The sequence below is a fragment of the Calonectris borealis genome, chromosome 3 (genome assembly GCF_964195595.1).
Source record: "Calonectris borealis chromosome 3, bCalBor7.hap1.2, whole genome shotgun sequence".
Lineage (NCBI taxonomy): Eukaryota > Metazoa > Chordata > Aves > Procellariiformes > Procellariidae > Calonectris > Calonectris borealis.
This window is the reverse complement of record NC_134314.1, coordinates 79,131,392-79,147,859: the sequence shown is the minus strand read 5'-3', so window position 1 is coordinate 79,147,859 and position 16,468 is coordinate 79,131,392.

The following is a 16,468-nucleotide window of genomic DNA, read 5'->3' as shown; positions in this document are numbered from 1 at the left end:
TGATAAGAAAAAATTACAGTATTTCATCAAAGATTCCCAGACTATGGGAATTTGCCAAGTTTCAAAGAGTTTTCTGGATGCCAAAGCAAATGCCTGACTTCACTATGCCCTGGGAGGAGAGCCTGCTGAGCTCTCCTGCAGGGGGAGGGAGGGTCGTTGCACTGTACTAGGATCTTTGTTGATTCTCTGAGTCGGTCAGCAATGTTTTGGAGAGAGATAATATGCAGGACTGTACCTTGCTCTGGGAACTGCCAAGAGAAGCACAAAGACTCCATGCTATAAACAAGACGTGAGACACAAGTTCTCTCTCTCTCAGCCAGCTCAATGGCTCAGAGACCGTTCGTTCCATCAGGCGACAGGGAGGGCAGTGAGGGAATATCCATGCATCCTCCAAAGTGTGTATTAAAAAGGTTTAAAATAACAAAATAACAATTTTCCCCATAGTCAGGCTTTGTTTGCCGAATCATGAAGTCTACATAGTAAGTAAACCTTATGAAAATGTAATAAATCTTCTACATATTTAGCAGATGTTGGTGGATTTATCCACTATAGGAAGTTATATATCAAACTGTACAATTTAGTGCCTGTTTTGTGTACTCTGTGAATCCCAGACATGTTTAATATTTCTCCGTCTGAGGTTTAACAGTGTATAAATAACATTCAATAAACAACCTTTAACTTTAAACAAACGTATTCAGACGTATGATGTCTGCTCAGATCTCATATTTTATAGAACGCTTATAAATACTGGACAGGACTGATTAAATCTAGCAATATGTCTTTAATTTACATGCATTCAGGCTCTCTCCCAGCAGCATCATTTTCAGTGTTCCAGTTAAGGATGCATTACTTTTGTTACAAACTGTTGTTTCAAAGGTGGGCAATTTTGCAATCCTAATTTGCAGAGGATTTAAACTTGGCACATGAAGTTCCTGCCCAAGAGCCAGTTTTTCCCCCTAAATGTATTCAGCGAAATAGCTTATTCTTCATGTTTATTATGGTGGAAAAACAATGCCTCAATGCTTTCATTCCTCTGATTTTTAGGCCTATAAGCACAGTGCTTTAAAATGAAAACTTGTGAGATATACAGTAGGATCTTAAGGTACTTTTCAACTCGAAAACTTCAAAAAAAAAAAAACAAACCCCAAAACAAAAAAATGCCCCTTTACCTCCTCCAGTGATTAAGTTATTTTTGGATTAGAAACTTCAGGGCATGCAGCAACTCTTACTTCCTTAAATTTCAGGATAAATTTTTTTATGATGGCCAATGATGATCTGAGAACAAAACACGGAAGAAATAAGAACCCAGAGGACAAATATATACAGTATAGGAAAATGCAGAAAACAGATTAGCAGGTATTTAAAAAACCCACAAGCAATCAACCAAGGAAGTGAAAATTTTAAATTTCTGTGATCAGCAGACTGCTGATGGGCTTTGTATTCTTGGAGTGTCCAATATCGGCAGCTTTTCTCTGGTTTACCCTAATGTCCTTCTTAATGAGACTTAGCTGAAGAGGTCCATAGGCTTGAGAAGCTAGTTGTGGTAAGGCGCAAGCAGCCTTGCTCTCCTCTGGGCTTTTAGGTTCCCACCCCCTCAGTATGTTTTCTACATTTCTATCATTTTTAATGTTTCCTAGAATGGAGCTCTCGCCATTGTCTTTTAAGATTCTTTGTCAGGTTTCTAGGGGTCTCAAACTGCTATAAACCCAATCTAGCGTACTAGATATCGATCCTTTTCTGCTTTCAGTGACTTTGAGAGATTTTTGGGTGCTCAGCAGCTGTTAACATTTGTCTTTGAGTAGCATTGCTTGGTATAAGAAGCCTGCTCAGAATAAGTGGGAATGAAGGAGGGATTGATTGACAACTCATCCGAAACCCACTTGAGCTATTGGAGATACTAACATCAGCTTCCGTGAGTGTTAGACTGTGATTTCTTGATTGCAGTCATGTTTGGGGATTTTGCTGTTGCTCACCTCAGAATAGAGATGTCTTCGTCAGCACCACCCCAATGTGCATAAAAGGACATTTTGAGTATCTGTTGCTTATTGTTTGTGTTTCTTAATGTGGAGTGGCTTTTCTGCGATCATATGAAAAGTAGATTGTTAGCATTTTTATTAGATTACCTAGAGTAAGAATCCGTAATTCAAAGAGGCAGACATACAGCTCACATACAGTAGCTCCCAAAAGCACAGATTTATGATCCTTTTTGTAATGCAACGTACAGTGTATCTCTTATTGCTAATGAGGTTGTTAATGGAAGTCTAAACTTGAGTGCCCAGACGGTATCGAGGCAGTCATACTTTATGTACTCTGCTCATTAATGGTAAAGGCAAAATGTCTATTACATGTTTAAAACTGCTCTTTAGTTGCTCAGGAAAATGAGAACTTTCTCAGTTTCATTTCATATTATCCACTGCTTGCTTTGCATAGAGCTGCATAGGTGATTAGGTAGGGAGAGGAGATTTTTCTAGCCCCTGAACTGCCTATTCCTTGAGGAGAAAATTGAAGGTAATAATTCTTGGTGGATCCCAGCTGGTGAGAAGTCCTTTGCTCAGACATAGCAGCAAAGTGTTACTAAGTGCTGTACTTTGTCACTTTGGGTTGAAAACCCCAGAGGAGCTTTCTCAGACTAGTTCTCCAGAGATGCATGAAGCGAGTGGTGCTCTAAAACAGTTTGCACTTGGATTTGAGAGCACTTTATTGTCAGGTGCAAACATCAACACCAATACGAGTGAAATAGGTTTGCAGGCTTTTACCTAGGGTGAATCGGTAGAGACCCCATTATTTGTTGTTCTGCTGGCTTTGTTCAAGGTGAGGTGACGCTATCCAAGGGAGAGAAGTCAACAGACCCTTTGAGTCCATCTTCAATTCAAAACTTCAGCAAACAGATGGGGTGCATGAGTTAAGACGTTCCCACAACCAGCATTGCTGGATTGAAATTTGGGATCTCCTGGATTAGTTGTCAAATTAAAAAAATGGTGCAGTGGGAACTCTAAATGTTTTGTATAACTGTAAGTGAAACATTCAGTTTTCAATCTATTTAATATTTTTAGTTTCTTCTCCTCTTTTTAAACTTGAGTCAGTTAAAAAATTCTGTGCTATAGCAAAACATTGACATGTGTAATAATGTGGAAATGAAACATTTTAACATTTCTGAAATGAATGATTACGGTTAGAAAATGTTGAAATAAAAACTTACATTGTTTAAAACATTTTTCCTATTCTTTCTGGCCAAACATTTTCATTAGATGTGACGTGAAATGGGAGTGGTTCTGTATTTGCCCCCCTCTCTCCTTTCCTCTGAAATTGTAGGGTTTGGCTAATTTTAGCTGTTTAAGAAAAGAAAAAAAAAAAACCAGCCAAGTCTGGCTGTTCTCTCCACCTTTATAAACTTTGTCTTCACTGCTAAATGAATGTAGGTTTTGTAGGCTTCTCAGTGGTGTCTTCCCCTCTTTAGATCTTCAGAGGTCAAGGAGTGGTATGTAGGCAGGGGAAAGCAAAACTAATTAAGAGGAGAAAAAGTAAATGTAGACTAGTCATGTGGGTTTTATGCTTATTGTGAAAGGGCTGAAATATTTCACCCCAGTCCCAACTAGGTTCAGGTGTATCACTGAGTTACCATAGCTGGAAGAGTTATTACACGTTTAGCTGAGCTGTGGAAAGTAGGCAACTGATCTGTAGCTTGGGGCAAGCCCAAGGTGAGACAAATTTGTCTAAGCATCTTTTGCTGAGGTTTATGCTAATGGGTTTTACCTCCCATTTGTGGCAAGCATGCTCAGCTGACATCATTGCGTCCTAGTAATCAGAAAGAAGGATCTTCCTATCGGTGAAGCACACTGTGGCCCGTAGGGATGATGTGAATAAAGGCCACCACAAGAACCGGTTGGCAAGTTTTGAAATGAACACAAAGGGCATGTCTTTCACATGTGCTTCTTCATCCCATATTTCAGCTAGCTCTAAGTACAAATCAAGCCCCACTGTAGCAGCGGTGAGTAGTGCAGATCAAGAAAAGGGAGTTAAAAGAAATATTAATTTATTTTGTGGCATCAAGGATGCAAGCAGTGTTTTCAGGCAGCGATCTCATTTCTTCTCTGTGTTCGTAGCCTGTCTTGCTGACTACAGGTCCTAGCTTGAGCCCTAGCAGCTGTAGAAGGCAAAGGGTTGTGCATGAGGCATCTTGATCAGCTCCCAGCTGGCTGCTGTTCTCCCCATCCCCCTCCAAATTACCAGGGTTACTGCCTGGCTCAGATTTGCTCAGGGTTACGTCTGCAAGCGTCACCTCTGCAACTGTAATACAGATAAGAATTTACCAACAATTTTGAGAGACATTCCCTGGCCTGAAGTGCTCAGAGGCATGTGACAGCAGGATCCAGTGCTGTGCTACCAGCGAGACAAACAAACACAAGTCACGTCCAAGCGGTTGTGGTGCCTCGTCAGACCTGGCAAACTGATGATATCGTTCAAATAGTCTGTCCTTCTGGACTCTTCAGATAGCTTCTGGCTGGGAAGGGTTTTATGCAAAGACTTTCTAAATGTTTCTCTGCTCTCTGCTGAGGTCGTCCTTTGCAGATGCAAGGGAAGGAGGAAGCCAGTGTCCCCAAAAGGCAGGACCTGGACAAAATGGGAGCTGCTAGGTCAAACTGAAAAAACAAAACTAGGCTTAACTTTAGATCTGCTACATTTTCCCTGGAAAATGAGAGTGTCTGTTTTGTAATCGGTGCATCCTTGCCCAGAGGACTGTCTGATGGCTACCATTTAAGTGAACTGCTTCTGGCTGTGGAATGTCACCAGGCTGCATGCAGAGGGGCTTAAGCTTAAGAGAGCAGCCCTGCCTGTGCTGCGATCGGGCTCTTTGCAAAGAGTTTCTGCTAGTTGACATATCGTTTTTTTCCTGGTCTGTATCTATTGGGAGAAGGGAAGGAACTGAACCAAAAAGGGGATTATGAAGGATAGCCCGAAAGGAGTGTCAGCTCTGGCACGCTCCTCCCTCGCTGGAGTGGATGAACAAGGGACCCATGGGCAGCAGGGAAATGCAGACTGAGGGCATAAAATCACGTATCCACGGTGATGGTAATTCATGCTCAAATACTTGGTCATCTGAATGCAGGTAGAAGAGCTAGCCGAGAAAAATCTGAGAAAGGGAGTAGGTTTGGCGTTGTGGTGTTGCTACCTGCCTGCTGCTGGGGCTCGGTGGCACCTCTGTGGCTAAGGAACCCCATGGAAGTCCTTGGGTCCAAATGTGGTGGGCTCCAAGGACTCCTTTTCCACCAGGCTGTGGGGCCTTAATCTATTTTTGTGCAGGATTGTTTTTGTTCTGGCTAGTGATGCCATTTCTAAAGTAATTTAAAAAAATGAATACAATATGTTTGGTGAGTATATTACTGTAATTAAGATTCCCAGTTGGGTTTCTCATTTAAGCAGCAGGATGGTGAGAGAATTAAATTAAGAATCAGAAGCTCCTCTGTCCTAACCTTGCTCTGTAGAGTGATTCATGCCGCAAGCGGGGCCTCTTCACTCAAACCAACATTTCCAGACTCGGGTGCCTAAAGATAGGCACTTGGACTTGTATTTAGGCTCTCACATGAGTGTTGTTTACTTTGCAGAGGTGCAGCTCCCTGAGAAGGTTTACAGGCATTTGACTTCTCTGGAAAAGAAGCCAAGCTTTAGGCACCCAAGCAGAGAAGAGTAACTTTGCCCTTTGGGGGGCACAGTTCACTTATGTGAAAATAGTGATAAATACTTTGCTATATCACAGGAAAAGAGTGAGGCTGAATGCTGAACTCAGCATTGGTGCGGCATTTTGGAAATAACAAAGCTTTCGGTGCGTATGTGCTTGATGGCAGAGTTCACGGGGGAGAGAGCATACATTTATGATGGGGAAATAATGGAGAAGGGAATGAAAGCAGGAAAAAACCATGATTTTGACTTTCCTGACTTAATTTTGTGTTTAAATCTCAGCCTTAGTAAGGGTCTAAATCTCCATCAATAAATAAACCTTTTTCCTTTTTCTTTTCTTTTTCTCATGCAATATGGGAAATAATGAACAGGCAAGTGCAATTTATAAGGGGGGAAAATCCACCAACAGGGTTTGCTGAATTGAGCAATTGAGTGGCATTCCTGTGGAGTGGTTTTATAGTGTCACTTGAACCCCATGGTTAAGCAGTCTCTAGGTAACTGGAGGCAGGTCTGTTTTCCATAATATATTGACTCAGCCTGGAACTAAAACCACACATACATAAAAATCCCCAAACCTTGCTGTATCCATTCCTGGCAAAATAATAGAGCCTGTTTAGAACCTTGTGTTTTTTATCCATGTCAAGTGACTTTTAAATGGCTTGGTACATAAAGAAAAGGGAGATTTGCTTGGCAAGTTGTCCCGAATCATAGTTACTTCTTGATATAAGGCATTTGCAAGAGAAAATGTATGCTCTGCTAGAAGTACAGAATTCCGAACAAGATGCGAATTTTGTTTGGCTTCAGGACAGAGCTTTGGGGGAAGCGGACAACGAGGGAAGTGCAGTACTAATGAACATAAGATCTTACATGGAAGGAAGAGAAATGAGCCTCGTTATGAGATGACAGAAAGATGGTGGGAGGCTAATGAAAGTGGGTACAACTTGGGAAATATGAGGGGGGAGTCATGGGAGAGAGTGAAGGAGTTGGTGTAGGGTGCAAAAGGTGTTTATCAAGGAGCAGAATTTGGTGAAGCCGCTGTGAAGGGCTGGAGGGAAGTCAAAGATGGCGGCGAAGCACGGAGGAAGCCCAACTAGAAACGTACTGAAAACTTTTCCTCAGAACAGTGCCAGACGCTTCTGGCAGTCTTGCTGGTTCATGAGTGTTGGAGTTCATGACACTATTTGCAGTGTTTATATTATTCTTTGGATGAAGCTTTGAGGAGGAAAATGCTGCCAGTCAGAAGGCTGTTTATCCTAGACTGGTTGTAGGAGACTGAATAAGGGGGAGTTTTTACCACCTTTTGCCACAACAGCCAGGATGGGAAAGTTACAGAGAGAAGACTCCCTTGAAAAAAATGAATTTTGGACTCTGTTAGAGATGCAAAAGGCACAGGCTGTGTATGTGCAGTAGTTAAAAGCGAAAGGGAAATGCAAGCATGTTTTTACTTCTAATTCAGTCACTTCTCACTGTAGGCAGGTTGACTAAATGTTGGATAGCTGCATTTCCAACAAGGAGGGAGCTGACACCGTATCTGTTGTACCATCTGTTTACCAGTTACCAGTGTACTGGGGAGAAGCTTCAGCGAGGAGTGGGAAAGCTTCCAGAGTTCACAGTTGTGTTTAACTGCTTGAATGCCAGCGACATGAAGTCAATGTATTGGCAAGCCTCTGGTGTTCAGAGCTAAAACTACTGCCTGTAGCATCTCCTTTTCAACTAGCACAACTTTTCCAGTCAGGTGCTTCTCCTTGCACACCGCTGGTGGTGACGGAGGAAACCTGGCCCCTTGTAGCCCGGCTGCAGCAGGGAGACACTTTCTCTACCCATCTTTTAACTGTTTTGTGCACAGGAGGAGGAAAAAACCCACCTCCAGCCTGCTAACTGTGGTACCAGAATAAAAGCTGGAGAGGAAAGTTATTTTGCTATAGATGTGTTGGTCATTTTCCCCATACAGACAAAGCTGTGGTCTGCAGGGTGCCTTGCTGTTGTAGCAGTGCTGGAATGTCAGTTTATTAACGAACTACTGGTGTAAAATTACTAAATACATGGTAACTAAAGCTCAAAAGAAACTAGTGGCAGCAATTCAGCCCATCATCCTGTTCCCTGTGGTTTGCAGTTTCACTTTCAGATTGCAGCAAGTAAGCAAGTTCCCAGTAAGCTCCTGAAATCACATTTGGACAATTTCTACTTTGGTTTCCCCTCTCAGCTTTTTCCACTCCAAAGCTGACAAAACCTGGTGGCTGCAAACAGGCTTGAGTGAAAGCTGGAGGCCCTTTCCAGCCCTCGAGATTAGAGGTTTCTGTTTCAAAGCTGCAATGCTGAAGTAGGTACAGAGCATGAATTTTCTAAGTAAAAATTGTGACTCTGTAGGAGGAATAGCAGAATTAGCTTCAAGCTGAAAAGGATTTTGAGCCCAGGAAGACGGCACTGACTACCTTTGCTTTCTGAATACTCAATTTCTTTGTTAAGTCAGTGCAGCTCAATTATTTTTGCCTCTGTCTCCACATGTCAAAACTTGGGCAAACTGTCACAGTTAAACTTGTAGGAAGCAGTTCTGATCTCTTGCTGAACTTTTTAGATATGGAAAATCCTTATCGATTTGAGTTGTAGTTAGTTTTGCTCTCTTTGAATGGCATCTTTGTCAGGCTTGAGGCTATGTGCCTTTTACTTCCCTCTAGCATAAATTTCCCTAATGTTCATTTACCCTGCCTATAAACATAGACCCACTCTACAGATCAACTCTGTTGATCCATCAGGTCCAGCTAATTTCAGACACCTGCAGTTCTTCCTCTTATGCATAATGGGACCCGTGGTGAAGAGGACCCATCTGTCCTGCATGTACATTGGGGCAGTAACGTTGGGGCAGACATAAGCTTGTTCTGCTTAAAAGCTGTGTAGTGGCGGTTAGCGAGCCACTGAGCCCCAGTTAGTAGACCTGTCTGAGAGGCAGGGCATATGGTTTTTTGCTTGACATTAGAATAACAAGCTTCTAGCAAGCTCAGGACCAGGCAGAGTGAAGTGATGTCTGTCTGCAGAATAAATTGAGGTTCAAGTGATGGCTGCATGGTATCATTTATTTTAATAATTGAAATGATGCACTGAGACCAGGCATTTTAAGACAAAAAGTGTATGTCAATAGCTGTTCCTGAGGATCTGCTGTTCTATGAAGATAACCTAAGCAGTCTTACATGCCCTGTCATCTTTGTTTCTTTTCCTTGAGCAACTATACCTCTTCTCCCCCCTGAAAGAGGCCCTTTTAAATCACTGGAGCCCTTTGATCTCAGATGCACACGGTTGTCTTCTGGCACTGTCTTAACAACTCTCAAATGCTTGCAGAGAAGAGGGTTTTTTCATGCCAGTCTCTTTCCTTCTTGCTTGTCTCTCCAGAAAGTGCTAGTAAACTAGTATCTATCAAGTGAACATCCCCAGGACAAGGTTTTTATGCTTGCTTGTTGTCACAAAAAACACTCATCTTCCAGGTGTGCACTGCATTCACACAGGAGAGCTTCTGTTCCTTTCTGACAGTTCCCCTAAGAGAGGGTAGTATTTACTGGGCTTCGAAGTCCTTGCCTAGAAACAGTAGCCTAGAGCTTGTGATGCTTTTCCTGCTCTCAAGGCACATCGTTTTGATGGCCATGCTGTGCTTCACTATGGAGTTTGTATAGCCAGCCCTTCTGTACCAGTCAGCAAGATGGCCCGCTTTTCTTTTTTCCTTGTTTTTTTTTTCCCCAAGAAAGAAACGAAAGAAAAACAAAAGAAAAAACATGACTGCAATCCTCACTGAGAGCCAGTTTGCTCTGCACTATACGCCAGTTCTGCAGGGCATGTGGGCTTTGAATGCATCTCCTGTCAGCTTAATCTGTTTTTCTCCCTCGAGGAGCACCTGAGTAGTTGGGCTCTGAGATGGAGGCCTTTGCTCTTGCCAGCCTGGAAAGGTTGCAGGCTCTTGGCTTTCCTTCCTGGCCTACCCTGCAACAACCAAGGACTATGTGCGTGTGAAGAGGTGTATAATTGCTTTAGCACCTGGAATTGCCACATCATACCCCTCACCGTCCAGCCACTGGAGCACGCGAGCTGAGAACTTAACCAACAGAAAAGCAGATTATTGTTGTAGCGGTGAAAAAAACTTCTTATTTGGTTATGGTCAGGTACATATGGTTGCTGCTTGGTGTACATATTATGGAGGAGGTGGTCTTCTTTTCTTCTCTGACATGCTTTTAAATCTAGACTTACATCTAGCCATACAAAAGAACTGAAGCCAATTCCTCGGCAGTAACCACCTGTCCTCTCTGTGAGTCTTCGGCTGACTGGAGAGGAAGGGAGTCTCTGTGCCTGTGTGGAGCTGCCATGGTACATCGGTTAAGATGTATATACTCATACCATTTGGCGTTTTGTATGTAGGCGAAGCTGCAAAAATGGTCTTTAGGACCCACTCTCCATAGATCTTTCTTACACATGTGCACCTAAATGAACGAAATGGTGGAAAAGACTTGGCCCCCATTGTCACAGCCCTCTTCTGGCGCCAGACACATCCCCAGACGCTCGCCTTCCCTGCTCCCCAAAGCGGCATGCCGCCCTGGGGTCAGAGCAGTCCTCGAGCGCGGTGTGCCCATGCCAGCATAACCACGAGTGGCTGCGTCCTGCGGCGGCAGGAGGGCCGTGCAGTGGCGAGGCCCTCCCGCACCCCTTCTGCCGCCCTGACGTGTTTTTTCCGCAGGGCCTCCGGATAGGGGGTTTGGGGCCAGGTGAGAGTGCCCATGGGGCGGCGGGTGCCGGGGCGGCAGAGGCAGGGGCAGCGCGGAGGCAGCGGCTGCGGGTTTGACGCAAGCCCTGCCTTGCTCTCCTCCCCTCCCCCTGTCCGCGCCGCTTCGCTTCTCACGGTGGGGCGGTTTGATTCATGAGCTTTCCCTCGGCTTGCCGCTGAGCTCGGTGACTCAGAGCACGGGCTCCGTGCAGGCTTCGTTAGCGGAGATTAACGTCAGCACGCACCTTTTGTTTGTACGCGGTTCTTCTCCCCTCGCTGCCTCCCCTCCCCAAGCTCCCCGCCTTGTAGCTGCTTGCAGAGTGAGCGTCGATGGACAGCCCCACATCTGCGTCCTTGCCCCTTCTCTGGCTGCCACCAAAGTGGGCAGGTTTCCAGAGATGCGGTTCAAGTGCCACCAGCTACCTCCAATTAAATCTGGAGTGCAGGTTAGACGTAAGCCGAAACCTCCTCCATCGTGAGAGGGCCTGCTGCGAACATCAGGGCTCCTGCTATGGATCTGCAATAACGTTTGGCCTCTGAGGGGAAAAGAAAATACTGTTGTTTGGGAAAGGGGGTTTTGGGAGCTTGTCCTGTGTTCGAAAGACTGGGGGGAGGGCAGCAAAGATGTCACGATCAGCTAAAGAAAAAGCTGCAAATCGCAGCACCTTGCAATGTAAAAATGCTAGTCACCAACTTTCAGTGTCCTAGGAGGAGACCCATAGGGACCCAATATATTTCCTTTGGATTGGGGAGAGATGTTTAGCAAGGTTTTTGTCACTGCCCGAATCCCTCCAGTTTGCTGAAGTTGGTTCCTGGAGTGGAGGAGACAATTTTTAGTGATTCAGGGGAGGGAGGGAAGAGCTTTGGTTTTCTTTTTGTCTGTGCGAAGCGGTGAGAAGAAGAGAGGGTTGTATAGCTTTTGGAGCCGGAGAAGGAACGTGGGGTGTGATCTCTGACTCCTGCCTCTCCGGTCTCAGATGGCTTAATTTTCTAACTCTGGCCTAGCAAACTGTCGCTGAATGCCATTGTCACGCTAAGGCGCTTTGGCAGTTTGCAGCCAAGGTGTTTCTTGTCTTAAACCAGCCCTGATGAGCCCTTCCTCAGTAGGAGAAGCATTGCTGTCCCTTGAGTCCTCATGGGCTGTCTGAGCCACGGGAGGGGTGGGAGGCGCAACTGGAGCTACGGGCACTTCATCTGCCCCCAGGGCAGCCGTTCAGGGCAGCCACAAGGTGCTGGAGAGGAGCAGCAGAAGGAAGATAGTACTTGGTCATTGCTTTTGCTCTCTCTGAACTGCCAGTCCAACACTAATGTCCACTACTGCTGACATTCATGTTTAAAAAAAAAAAAAAAGAAAAATAATGCAGAAATAGAAAAAAATATATGCCTGTACCAAGTAAAACAAGAAACGGGATACTGCAGGAAGTAGGTGAGACGTAGTCCATGCTGTGAAGCGCGACCTGTTTTAACAACCAGTGGAGTGAAGTACTACTGCATAGCAGTCCAAAAGAAGCAAGGCGAGCATACTGCAATAGTGATACAGACCGTGCTTCAGCAGCAGGTTTAAAGCACAAAATGAGAGCAAGCAAGAGAGCAGGTCAGTAGGGCTGTGCAGTTGATGTTCAGAGATGTAAAGTAACCAGACTTGCTTACAGCACATCAGAGAGAAATTTTGACAGAAATGCAAGAAATGAGCAATTGAGACTGAATATTACACATCAAAAGCAGTTGACAGGCGTTGAGTTCAGCAAGCTGATGGACCACTAAGTCAAAATAAGCAGAGTGGGAAATATATGGGTATATTGTCATGTGGAGAAATGCAAACCCACAAGCTGCCTCAAAATGAAATGATACCTTTAGGTGGCCTCTAAAAAGAGAAAGCAAATAAAGCTTATGTAGATAAGAAATACACAGAAATTTAGACTTCTGAGAAGGCTTTGAAATCAGTCTCAGAATGCTGCAAAATGGCAGCTCGTGCCTGATTCCACAGGGTTGCAGCACCCACAGGCATGCAAACTGGACAGCAGCTTTTTGTGCTTCGCAGGGACATTTAGCAAATCACCAACATTATGAGAAGGCTGTATTCATTCTCTAATAGATGGCAAACAAACAGAATAGCTTCTTGAATCTTTTGTCCCTTAAATGCAGGGTGAGGCGGTTAAAGTACAAGGATTTCTGATAAGTGTTTATGTAGTTGCCTGGTTCTGATGCTGTATTTCAGTTGTAGGTGTTCCTTCCTTAGCAGTATCAAATTCTGTAATAACAAAGAATTTGCCCTTTCAGTCTGAAAATTAAAAGGGTAGGAAAATGCAGGGAGAATAAATGCACAGAAGCCTGCTATTCCATTTTTGTTTCCATTGAACTTTTCAAATCAATTTGCAAACAAATTTCCCAGCAATTTTTTTGGTGGACGTTTTATCCTGTTCTTCTGAAAAGCAACATGGATGTAATCATGGGGATGAGACACAACGTGCCTCTAGATTTCTCTGCACTGATATTTTACCAGGTGCGGAGATTTCTTCTGCAAGAATCTCAATAATTTGACTTTTCTGAAGACTTCCTGGAATCAAGAACTTCCACGAGGTTTTCTGTCTCATTCAAAAAAAATTTTTTTGATACCCTTATGTTTCTATATAAACACATGTAAATGTGATGTGAACGTGCTCTAAAGCCTCAGAAAACGTTATAAGTAAAAAAAGTAAATAGCAAAACATTCTAGGAATACCTGGATGGAGTGAAAGGAGTGAAATGAAAGCTGGCCACATATCTTCGATGCCTTTTTTGTAGCATCGTGGGATACCTCAGGTTGGAAGGGACTTCAGTAGGTCTCTAGTCCAACTTCCTGCTCAAAGCAGGGTCAGCTCTCAGATGAGACCAAGTTGTTCAGGGCTTTATCCAGTGACTGCACAACCCCTCTGGGCAACCTGTTGCCATGCTAAGACATTGTCTGTACAGCCATCTTGTTCAAAGGCAGCATTTTCTTCGGGGGGGCAGAAAAAAGAAAAAGCAGTATATTTATACATTCTGATGAGAATGTGGTGGTCACCCCTAGGGAAACACCACAATTCAAGGCAGGTAGCTTTTTTGAGACAAATGGCTGGCCGTGGCATTGGTAGAACATGGGAACAGACTTTTTGAACCTGGTGCTGGATGCCAGATCTCTGAGCTATAAAAACCTGAGTGTTACGTAGTCTCATGGAGAAATATAGTATCTGTTACTACCATTGTAATTAGTGGCTTTTAAATATTTTTGATTTTGGACTTCTAGGGGTATGCAAGTAGAACTGCAGACTTTTTTTGTTACGATATTTGAACCAACCCTTCCAGGGCTTGCTTTTGTGGGCCCCTTCAAATTGACCTATAGATCCATGCTCCCCAGTTAAAAACTACTGCTAGGAGTCTTCAAGAGTTTTTATGTATTTCTTTTCCTGATGTGTGACTCATTTATCTGTAAATAGAGGGAAATATTTATGCTGGCATCCTTCATTGTTAAGGCTAAATGATCAGGGTGATACCTTAATCCAATTTTTTGCATAAGGCAAACACAGAATTTTTTGATTCCTGCCTCAAGTCAGTAACTTCCATTGCTGCTGCTGCGGCTCTTCAGAAAGACATTCAGAACTGACTTGCAGGCATCAAATGATGGAGAATCCTCCACATCTATTGGTAAGATTTTGTACTGCAAAAATGTCTTTGCTGCGAAAACTTGACTAAGATTGAGTTTTCAGTTCTGTAAACACAGTTGGTCTTCCCAGGATATCTTGCTAATTCTAAATATCTATTTTCTATGGAAAATAAAGTGATTTTGAAAATTCTGATGAAAATGTGCCGTTTCCTGTTGGCTTGTTTGTCTCTTCAGGAGCTTGTTTTGACAAAACGCTGCTTGAAAGAATTCAAGTATTTCATAATATTAAAGTAATAAATTCCAAACACTGTGTTTATTAAAATGAAGCATTTAATTTTCACAAAATGCAAACAAAATAACTGTAAAATGTTTCAATCTTTCATTTCCTGGTAGGAAAAGCTGCTGCAGCAAGAGAATGAAATGCTGCCGATTCTGTTGTAGATTTTACTGGGACATGCACAGAAGTGCCAGAAGCTTGGTAGAAGCAGCAGAGAATGCACTGAAAGGATGCAAAGGAGTTAATGCTTGTAGGGTTTTGTGATTGATGGTGGGTTTTTTTTGTTTGTTTGTTTTGGTTTGTTTTGTTTTTTACCTCTAAGCTAAAACTCTTTTCTCTGGCTTCCCAATCTTTTTCACTTTATGGTTTATATTTTTTCTTTCTCTCAGATGCTTACTGTATTTTTTGGAACGGAAGCAAGAACAGGAAACAAATGCCTGAAAAATTCTGATTGATAGTGGATGTTAGGCAAAGAAAATTTGGATGATATGGAATTCTTTAGGAGTATCTTTCCTTAGTTATTATGAAAATCAGATGGCACAGTCAGTCCTAAGACTGGGAATATGCCTAATGGTAGGAAACATCGGTAGTTCTGTATCAGTGCTTGTACTGCCCTTCTCCACTCTCATTGCTCAGTAGAAGAAATTTGATCACAGTAAGGTTAATAACAATGTTGATGCTTTCTTCTGGATTTCATACCATGACTGCTTGGACATTGATAACAAAATGAATTTTTTATCTTTTAAGATCCGATACCTCTGATTGAAACACAAATGAAAGCTCAAAATGAAATTCTTATTAAGTTGTGACCAACTGTGCATTGAAATTCAGGTCTGGAACAAGAATTCAAAAATTGAAAGTTATTAGAATCTGAAAATTTGTCACAATATAATATAATAATATAATAATATAATAATAGAAACATATAATATAATAATATAATATTTAATGTAGGGGGTGGAATTCTGTAATGTGGATCAAAGCTTAGTTCTTTTTCCAAATGGTTTAGACAGTACATTTGCAAACTGGCTCATCTTCATGCACCGTGAGCAAGTAAGGGTAGATTTTGCACAAATTTATCTGTTCAGCTGTTACCCAGCCTCCACCAAAAGGTTACAGTCTCCAGAGCTGTTTTTTCTAAGTATCACATTTTTAAACAAGCACAAAAGACTTTAGAAATTCCATTTATGGTGTGATCTTCAGTGTCCTAAAGAGATCTGAACCTGCATAGATTAGCAGTTTCCCAGGTTCTGAGCATCTAATGCCTCCGGAGCTGAGAGCTTATGAATGCTTAGTAAGTGTCTTGTAACAGCAGTCTGGTTACATACTGCTCATAGGGAATAACTGGCTTTCTCTAAAGCAAAATTAGTTTCTGAAATGATTTATGTAGAGTTGCCGGTCTGCAAAATAACCAAACCAATTACAAAAATTTTCTCAGTCTGACATAATCACTCCTTGATTAAATTCTTCTTTACTGTTTGAGAAGAATTAGAAGAAAGTTTTCACAGCTATGTTATTAACTATATAATATAGTTATGCTTTGCATTCAAATATCTTAATATTTTAATCATATGTGTATAAAAAGTTTGAAATGATTTGGGCAACTTGTCAGTAATTTGCCCTGAATGGTACATTGCCTTGAAATCTGAACATTTAATTCAAGAAATGAAAAAATATGAATGTATATGGCAGTACATTGCATGAGAGCAGAAGGCAGGCAGGAAATGAAAAGAAGCTGGTGGGGTCATTTAAAAAAAAATCGAAGCCATCTTGATTTTGAGTCTGGAGCAGATGTAGGTTCAGATGCAGCATACAGCGATCGGCAACAGGAACTGGAAGTGGGGCTTTTACTTTGAGAGACTGAGAACATCAGCGAGCTGTTCTACGGCATATAAAAGCCTAATCACATTTTTCTTCTTGTCTTTTATTTCTGTTTCTGTATTTTCCTTTTTACCTCAGAAACACTAAGTTTTGGGTTTTCTTTTTTTGCTAGAGGCCTACTTGGAGGGTGTGGGCAGTAGAAATCTGCCTGGAAGGGCTGATTTGAAGGGGCTGCATTGTTGAAGAAAGATATATTCAAGTTTGTCAGAGGTATAAAGAGACTGATTAAAGCACTTCTCTGAGTTTCTAAGGTACAGATTTTATGTAATCT